This window comes from Limulus polyphemus, unplaced genomic scaffold (genome assembly GCF_000517525.1).
Source record: "Limulus polyphemus unplaced genomic scaffold, Limulus_polyphemus-2.1.2 Scaffold7668, whole genome shotgun sequence".
Lineage (NCBI taxonomy): Eukaryota > Metazoa > Arthropoda > Merostomata > Xiphosura > Limulidae > Limulus > Limulus polyphemus.
The window spans coordinates 9806-19610 of record NW_013673278.1 but is presented as its reverse complement, the minus strand read 5'-3'; positions in this window follow the sequence as shown (position 1 = coordinate 19610).

The window sequence follows — 9805 nt, the reverse complement described above, 5'->3', positions numbered from 1 at the left end:
ACACATGTATCGTAGCGATAGTTTTGTGGGTAATGTAAACATTGAACTTCTTACAGCAGTCAGACATGGCATGGCCTGACGTGTAGTGGCCTCGACTCGCTCTCTGTGATCCGCAAGTTCGAATTCAGTCACCGAACATGCTCGCCTTTTTAGCCGTGTAGTTTTTATATTGACAATAAATCCCACTATTCGTTGGTAAAAAGAGTAGCCCAAGAGTTGGCGACGGGTGGTGTTGACTAGCTGCCTTCCCTCTAGTCTATTACTGCTAAATTAGGGGCGGCTAATGCAGATAGCCCTGTAGCTTTGCGCAAAATTCAACAAAACAACAAACCTACATTAGTATTGATAACAATTCATCTATATTTATATACTTAAAAACTGTTCTTTATTCACAAGTGTTAGCATTGCTTTTTTCTATAGATTTAATCAGAGTTATTTTCTGACTAGTATAGGCTCATTTCACGAATTATTTATAGAGAGAATGTATTACTTAGATTATTATTATTGTATTCTTTGCATTATATTTAGCTAGTATTATATTTCCTCATTTACGTATAACTACAAGTTTAGTTATTTACTTGATACGAATACTACCAGTACACCAGTGGGTCAGCAGTAAGTCTGAAAGCTTATAGAGCTAAAAAGTAGGTTTTGATACCCGTGGTGGGCACACATAGCCCATTGTGTAGCTTTGTGCTTAATTACAAACAAATGAAGATTACGTCTTTGCTCTTTCCATATTTGCATAGATGATTAATTTTGAAATTCACGCTGCTTTGTTGAAGTTTTAACACTTTTCACAATCTTTCATTATATAAGGGCCTGGTGTTAAGAAGAGGCAACACAGACGGCTGTCAGCTTTGCTTAGATGTATAAAGATATTTACCTCTATCGATATTAGTACTTTCCTAACTCTCTCTTTATCGATCATTCAATGTAAGTTAACATTTTTATTTCATTGTCTGGAGTTTATAGAAAGGGATGCTTTTAGTACCATCAACACTTTCTCTGCTACCTATATATACAGATGTTTGTTCTAAGGGTTTTATTCGTTTATTTTGTATTATCACCCAACTATGTGTTTCCTGTAATAAGAAGCTTCTCTTAAGAAAGGCGAAATCAATCTTAAATCACACATCTTAACATGATTTTCACGGATCACCCCCCCCCCCACCCACCCCCGTATGCTGACGTCTATTACCAAAACCATGTAATTTTACATTCTTTGGGCATATTTCACTCGAAAACTGCTGTTGATTTCGAGAAGGGTTGAAAACCTGTAAACTTTTGGCTTATGAGTCTTCATCGACATCGCGTCCTTGTTTATTGTCGTGTTAATGGTACCAACAGATATTCCCAACTTCATCAGAATGGGTTTTATGGGCAAGAAAGTTCTTTTTCACAACCTTTCTGGATGATGGAATTGCTTCGAATTGACTCGTTGTGTAGTTTTGGACAAAGCTGCTTTCCTAGATACTTCGCTATGCTAGTGTTTCTCTGATTTCCGGAGGAATCGTGAGGTTCTGTTCTTCGATATGCTGTGTTCTTTGCATCACTTAAGTTTCACTGTTCGAATATCCTCGAAAAAATCTATAGTACATATACCTCCAGCCGTAAATCTACTGTGTCAGCATTGCACTGTTTAATGCCCAGAAATACGTTGTGAACACCAAACATATAGGTGCTAAACATATGCTCCTTGCATCACAGCTCACACCTACGGTGATATGCCACTTTATTAGCATATGTAAATCATTCTTACAAAGCGTGCTTAACCTTTTGTTTTCGTCACATAGATTTTCTAAACATGAATTTGTTTTTGGATTAATTCATTGGCAGATATTTTTGGTGGGATGACATTTATATCCACAATAACTGAACTGTGCAATAAAATAGAATAGTAAATTAATGGATATTCCGTGAAAAATGCCGAGTAGACTGGAATTAACATTTTCTGTCCAAAAATGTGGAAAACATTGGAGATTGACGATATGAATATATTTTTAGCTTCTAGTGGAATGAGATTTTCACATTTAATTATGTTCATGTTCATTTCGTATTTAAGTGTAAAATACGAGTAATATGAGACTCTGCAGACGGAGACCTCTTGTATGGAATGTTCTAACTAAACTGAATTTTAGTGTCGTAATTATGCATACTTACCGCTGAGCCACTTAGAGGTTTGTACAAAAGAAGTTACAGGTAATAACATGGGAAAAATCTGTCCTGGACGAGGACTGCTGACATACTGATAACGAGACTGTATATTGGTTATTGGTTGATGCTTTAAAAAATTGTAAAGACATTGTAGTCATTAAACCGGATAAAATTAATGGAGTTGTGATTTTAAATAAAGAAGCTATTCTAAGTAAGGGTGATTATAAAAATAGTTTTTGCAGTTCAAGCATCATATTGTTTGTTTGTTTGTTGAATTTCGCGAAAAGCTACACAAGGGCTATCTGCGCTAGCCGTCCCTAATTTAGCAGTGAAAGACTAGAGGGAAGGCAGCTAGTCATCACCACCCACACCGCCAACTCTTGGGGTACTCTTTTACCAACAAAAGGGCGAGCATGTTTGGTATGATGGAGATTCGAACCCGCGACCCGCAGATTGCGAGTCGGGTGCCCTAACCACCTGGACATGCCAGGCCTGCATCATATTGCACAAACATAGGAAGGTGAAATTGCACAGGGGTGTTAAGGTATCATGCAGATCCAAATAACATATTGCCACCAGAGGCGCCACTGTGGCTTCTTTAGCATATTTCCCATGGATATAAATGAGCCTGTCAATCATGAAACTAGTACGCAAAGAGGTAAACTAGTGAAATGTAATGCTGAGTCAGCTCTCAAGGAATACAGCAGAATGTATAAAATTCATTGTTGATTTGCACAATTTCATAAAAAACAAATTTGAGGTGACAGGTAGCACTTATGATATGCCACATACACCTACTTGGAACTATTACCGAGTCCAGTCATGTCATAGCAGAACAAGCCAGCACGAGTGAAGTTATGTCGCCCGTTGTCTGGAGTTGACAATTTCAACTTTTTCTAAGGCTCTTCGGTCGATATTTCCTAGTCTTCTTCTTGGTGGTACTGTGACAGTGTGGTAATGTTTCAAAGTTTTACAGTTGACTTTGTTATCAGACCATACATTTTTAAAAACCATCAGTAAACCTGCACAGTAAATGCTGCACAGTACCATAAAATGCCACAAATAATGTGATTCACATGCTGCAAGAACAAAATGTGAATAACGTAGCTTTCATGCAGGATGGTACCCCTCTACATATTGGTAAACACATAAAATATGTTTTGTGGGATCACTTTCACATCACTTCCTTTTGTAAATAACCACCTCGTTCACCGGACCTAACACCAGCTAACTTCTGGTCGTGGGGGGTACCTGAAGTCACGCGTGAGCCTGGTAAGCCTAGCACAGTTTCAGACCTCAAGGATTCAAATTTTCCTGGAAGTCTGCCAAATGAGATGCGCCTTGTTGCTCTAATGTTCGATGTCACACGGATACAATGCATTCTGCACGCTGGAGAAACACATTTTGAACAGTTGCTGTAATCTATCAGACATTAGGCCATTGTGACGCCCCTTGCATTGACATTCGAACGATATCCTTAACAACCTTATGCAATTTCATCTTCATGTGTAACACGGTTTGTGATATACGATATGCTAACTGCGAAACGTTCTTTATAATCACTCTGTAATACGGGATAGTTTAATAAAAAGGAAGAGTAGCCCCACAATTACCAAGCAAATCAAACTTATGAAATACCTTTTAAAGTTATAAAAGACGGAATCATAACAGAAAAAAACTTACCACAAAATCAGACCAACGGACTCACAGTTTGTAATTCTATACAGACTCCCTAACGTTCATAAACATGGATATCCAGCTGTTTCTAGTGCAGACACCTATAATAAGCATTAGCAGGATAGATTTTCCTCCTGTTTTAAGTAGTTTGCTTAGAATGAATATTCTGTTAGATATTTTTGAATTTGTCAACAGCAGACACAATTTAAAGATTATATTAACTGTGATAGTTATTATATCGAGTCATTGTTTACAAATATACCTCTTAACTAACCGTTGATCTTTGTTCTCACATTGAGCTTGTTGAGAATGGAACTATACAGGGTATAACTAAAGATGTTTTAAAACACTTTTATGTTTTCGAGCGAAACAATCACATTTTATATCAACGACAAAACTATTGAATAACTGATGGAGTGGCTTTATGCTCCAATTTTGCTCCTGGCCTTGTTAACTTTTTTCTCCTTCCATGAAAAATTTGTTTACAGTTGTGTCCAATATGATTTAATCCTGTGTATCACAGGAGATATGTTGATAACCCTTTAGTGGTGTTTAATTATGTTAAATTGGTTAACTAATTTCTCCTGTTGTTAAATGCCAAATATCCTACTATGAAGTTTACTGTTGAAATTAACAGTTAAAAAAATGATGCTCTTAAATGTTTATGTCTTAAATAAACATAGTTTACTTACAACTAAAGTGTATTTTAAATCCGCTTTCACTGGACTTTATTCATGTTTTGAATGTTTCACTCCTCTAATTTTTCAAGAAAACCTAACTAGAACCCTGTTAAACAAGGCCTTTAAGGTATCGTGAAATCAAAGCCTTTTTGAAGCAGGAGTTGAGAACGTTAAACAAATACAATCCAAAACTGAAAAACAGAACATCCCATCCGTTGTTGGATGTTCTGAAGAGAACTCTTACTTTAGTTGTACATTACTTAAGTACTTTTTCATATATGATTGAGATGAAAATTATTAAACAGCTATATCCACAAGTTTAATCTAAATGATTTTTTAAAACAGCGTCTATATTAAAAGGGCTCTTCAACTTTAAAGGTAAACAACATTCTTTTCATACATCACTAGTGATTTATGAGTTCATCTGCCCGATTTGCAATCAGGGATATATTGGATTAACCACTACAAGGCTCTACAGTACAATAAAAGAACACTGTAATACTAAAACCTACAACACTAGTGTATTACCAACTATTGTCTAAAACTTAAATACTAGTCTACTACCAACCACTGTCTAAAACCTACAATACCAGTGTATTACCAACAACTGTCTAAAACCCAAAATACCAATGTATTACAACAACTGTATAAAACCTACAACACCAGTCTATCACCAACCACTGTCTAAAACCTACAACACCAGTGTATTACCACCCACTGTCTAAGACCTATAACACCAGTCTATTACCAAACACTGTCTAAAACCTACAACACCAGTGTATTACAACCACTGTCTAAGACCTATAACACCAGTCTATTACCAACAACTGTCTAAAACTTACAATACCAGTGTATTACAACCACTGTCTATGACCTACAACACCAGTGTATTACCAACAACTGTCTAAAACCTACAACACCAGTCTATTACCAACAACTGTCTAAAACTTACAATACCAGTGTATTACAACCACTGTCTAAGACCTACAACACCAGTGTATTACCAACAACCGTCTAAAACCTACAACACCAGTCTATTACCAACCAGCTATAATAATAATAATAATAAAGGATGAAATTACTACAAGAAGAAAAAACATGATCAAAGGTTAATACGTTATTTTTCAGAATACTTAAGATCTGATGGAACAACTGTGTACTGAAGTATGTATTTGAGTCTTCTATAAAAGTTGTATTTCAAAACTTTATTATAGAAGTTCTCTGAGCATGGAAAATACTGGGCCTGGTGTAGCCTAGTGATTAGGGTGTCGGGCTGCAGTTCTTGGGTTCCAGAGCTCAAGCATAATGTCAGTGGAACACACTCTGCACTACTAACCGTGAGCATGTTAAAAAATAGCTGTCAATACCGTTATCCGTTTCAAAGAGCCAGTAAAACCCCATGTGGCGGTAGATGCTGTTGATTAGCTACATTCCCTTTGGTTAATAATCAAAATCAGGAATAGCTGTACTTGAACCCTATGGACCTCTGACCCGACCGTTTAGCTCTTGTATGTCGATCAAGTTGAAAATTCCAATTCTGCGGAGATACTACATTAGATATCCTTAACAAATACAGGATTCGATATTTTTATATATACCGAGTAGTGATTATATATACTTGCTATTTAATCTTGATGTGACCTAACAGTTTTATAACATCGCATGAAATTAGTGGAGAATTATTATAAAGAAGAATTAGTGCTGGGTATTGAGATTGGTAGAGACATCTTATTAAAATTAAATAGAGATAAGTGATAGAGATTTCTTAAGGTTGTAAGGAGATAAGAATTAATGGGGAAGTGAAGCTGAAAAGCGACTGGAGTTCATAAATAATTATCAAGATGAAAATAAAACACGTGGCCTTGCGACTGAAATATTTCTTAAAATCATCTTGTTTCGTAGACATTGGAATATTTTCATTCAGAACATTGTTTGTTCGATTTATTACTTTGAATATACAGTTTATCCATTTTAATACGGGTGATCTCTGTACTATATTTATAATGAAAATTATACTACAAGCTATCAAAATGTCGGACGTTAGTTTTCTGGTTACCAGTCATTGCGATTTCGTTTGCGCGTAACAACGTGATGTCAGGTGAGATAAGTCTATAAACACGAACTAAAAAAAAATAATATATTTTTTTTCTAATTACTTGTTAAATGAAACTCTGTTTTATTCTGTTAATAAGGAACATTAAGCGAATAAACCCCTTCCGTCTCTTTCCTAGGAAGTTTTTTTTAAGAGAAACGGTTTTGTCAATCAAAATGTATTTATATTATTTGATTAAGTTAAGGTGTTCCTAATCTGTATAATACATATTTTTTACTATGCCCCATGACTTAGTGGTTGGCATGTCCGCAGTGTGAATCCGAAGGTTCATGGTTCGCGACCCATTTCTATAAAATCGCCTTTACTCATTTTTGGATCGTGGGTCAACTAAAAGAATAACATGATAACGTTTTGGGACAATATGGGACCTATTGGTCCATCCCGGCTGTTCCATGCTCTAAACTAAATTAAAATAATTAATAATCTTAAAGCCAGCCCTTATCATTCATATACTTATCAAGCTTTTTCTTAAACTCATTTAAATGTACTGCCTCCACAATATCTGAAGGCAACCCATTCCAAAGGCTAACCACCCTGTTAGGAAAATGAAACAGTCTTATCTGAAGATGACTCCTACCTTGCCCAAATTCATATTTATGTCTCCTAGTCCTACTATTCTCGCTGTTAAACACGAAAAGAAGATGATGCATCAACACTATAAATTCCCTTTACAATCTTAAACTCCTCAATCAGATCCTCATTAACCTTTCTTTCTTCAAGAGAAAACAATTTGAGGGATTTCAGTCTCTCCTCATATGACAACCCCTCCATCCCAGGCACCATTCTAGTAACCTTTTCCAACAATTCAATGTCTTTCCTAAGGTAAGGAGCCCAAGATTGAACACGATATTCCAAATGTGGGCTAACCAGTGACCTGTACAATGAAATTATAACCTCTTTAGACTTGTATTTAATACTTCTGTAGATACAACTTAAAATCCTATTTGCCCTACCACTAGCAACAGCACACTGCTTGGATGGCTTAAGAGACGGATCAACTATTATACCAAGAACCTTTTCTTTCATAACACTGTTAATGTTATTCCCATCCAAATTATACTTATAATTCAAATTATGATAACTCATATGCATTATATTGAATATATTATAATTATTACCCAGCTGCCATTTAATTGCCCAACTCACTAAATGATCCAAATCCTTTTGTAAATCAGCAGCATCCCCTTCACAACTAGCAACACCAAAGATCTTAATATCATCTGCACATTCAAGTGATTTATTGATTATTACTTCAGCTATGTCATTGATGTAAATCAAAAAAAGGGCAAAGATCCTAAGACCAAGCCCTGAGGTACCCCACTTATGCCATTAATCCAGTTTGACTGAACTCCATTTGTAACAACCCTCTGCTTTCTTCCATCCAGCCACTCTTCTATCGAATTTGCTAACTTATCCCCACACCTATGAAACTAATTTTTAGAAGCCTTTTATATGACAACTTATCAAAAGCTTTGTGAAAATCCAGATACACCAAAGCTATCCCTTACTCTCATCTACATAAGCAATAACCTTTTTGTACTTTCTGTACTTGAAGTTAACAATAAGACTAAAATAGCATTGTTTCTAGTTGGTTCATTGACTAACTGGCAAAGAAAGCCATCTTGAACAGTTTCCATAAACCTTTCTCCCTCATGGTTTGACTCTAGAAATTTCCAATCTATATGCCTGAAATTAAAATCACTCATAATTATGACTTCATTAACAGCTGAAATCTTAATCTCATTGTAAAGTTTCTCACTAATTTCATCAGTATCATTTGGTGTTCCGTAACATATTCCCACTAAAAGCCTTTTCACTTTACATCTACTAATAGAAACTCAAATGGATTCAATCTCTTTGCTTTTATCTTTGATATCCTCAACTTCAACAGGATGTAACTCACATTTTACATATAAAGCCACTCCTCCCACTCTTTAATACTCTACGTGTATTAAATAGCCTGTAACCGTGCATTTCAAAAAAATTTCTGTCATCAAAATCATCTACATTTAACCATGTTTCAGTTATTCCCATTCTATCAAAATCCTCCATTCCTACCAGTCATTTAAAGTCATCTATTTTATTTCTTATACTTCTAGCATTACAATAGTAACAATTAAGTCTATCCTTATAACTACTTCTATACTCATTTCCTACACTAAATTTTTTCTTTGCCTCTTATCCTTTTTCAATTTCGTTTTTCCTGGCCCTCACCACTGTCTAGTCCTAGTTTAAAACTTCCCTTACAACTGAGTAAATAGACTTAGCAAACAAGCCAACCCTCACCCTATTTAAATGTAAATCATCCATTCCAAAAAGCTCCCTTCTTCCACTGAACTGATCCCACAGGTCCTACCCACCAATTTGCTCATCCTTACATACTACCCAAGCCTAGCATTTAGCCCTAGTGACCTACTTATAACTTCATCCCCACAATTAATTCTGGGCAGTATTCCTGACAAAATTAAGTTATGACCTTTTTCTTTAAATGCCTTTATCAACCCCTTATACTTATTAATTAGCTCCTCTGACCTACCTTTTCCTACATCATTAGCCCCTATATGCACCACAAAAACTGCATCTCTGTTAGCCCCCTTTATTCTATCTCCTGCTCTGTCAGTTACATCCTTCACATGTGTGTAATCTGATTCTTTTCTCCCTATTTACCCCACAAACTATTCTATCCACATGCCTTGTCAAGGAATCATCTATAACCATAACCTCCTTATCATCCACTTTCTTCTCTGACCCTTTTGTTTTCATTCCCTTCAATAGTTCCTCATTTGCAGAAGCCAAGGGCTGAAATCTGTTACTCAACAATATAGGCTCATTACAATTAAATTCATTACTTTTTACTCTCATAGTACTCTTTTTAACTTCCTGAAAGTCATTGTTAGCTGATGTATCCCTTGTATGTAAAAGCTAAAGCTCTTCCTGAAATCCTGCTGCTATTTCCCACAATTTACACTTATCTTTATCTGTTGCCTCTAACTTCTCCTCCAACCTACAAACACTACATAAAAAATTCACACCTTCATTACTAGCTTCCTTAAAAGTACATTCCAGTCCAGAGTTCCCAAATAAAACCCACTATTGCATCCATTACACCTAACAAACTGTGAACGCTCACCTCCTACACTAGTCTTAATCATTGTATTTATACTTAGAGCCTGAAAAC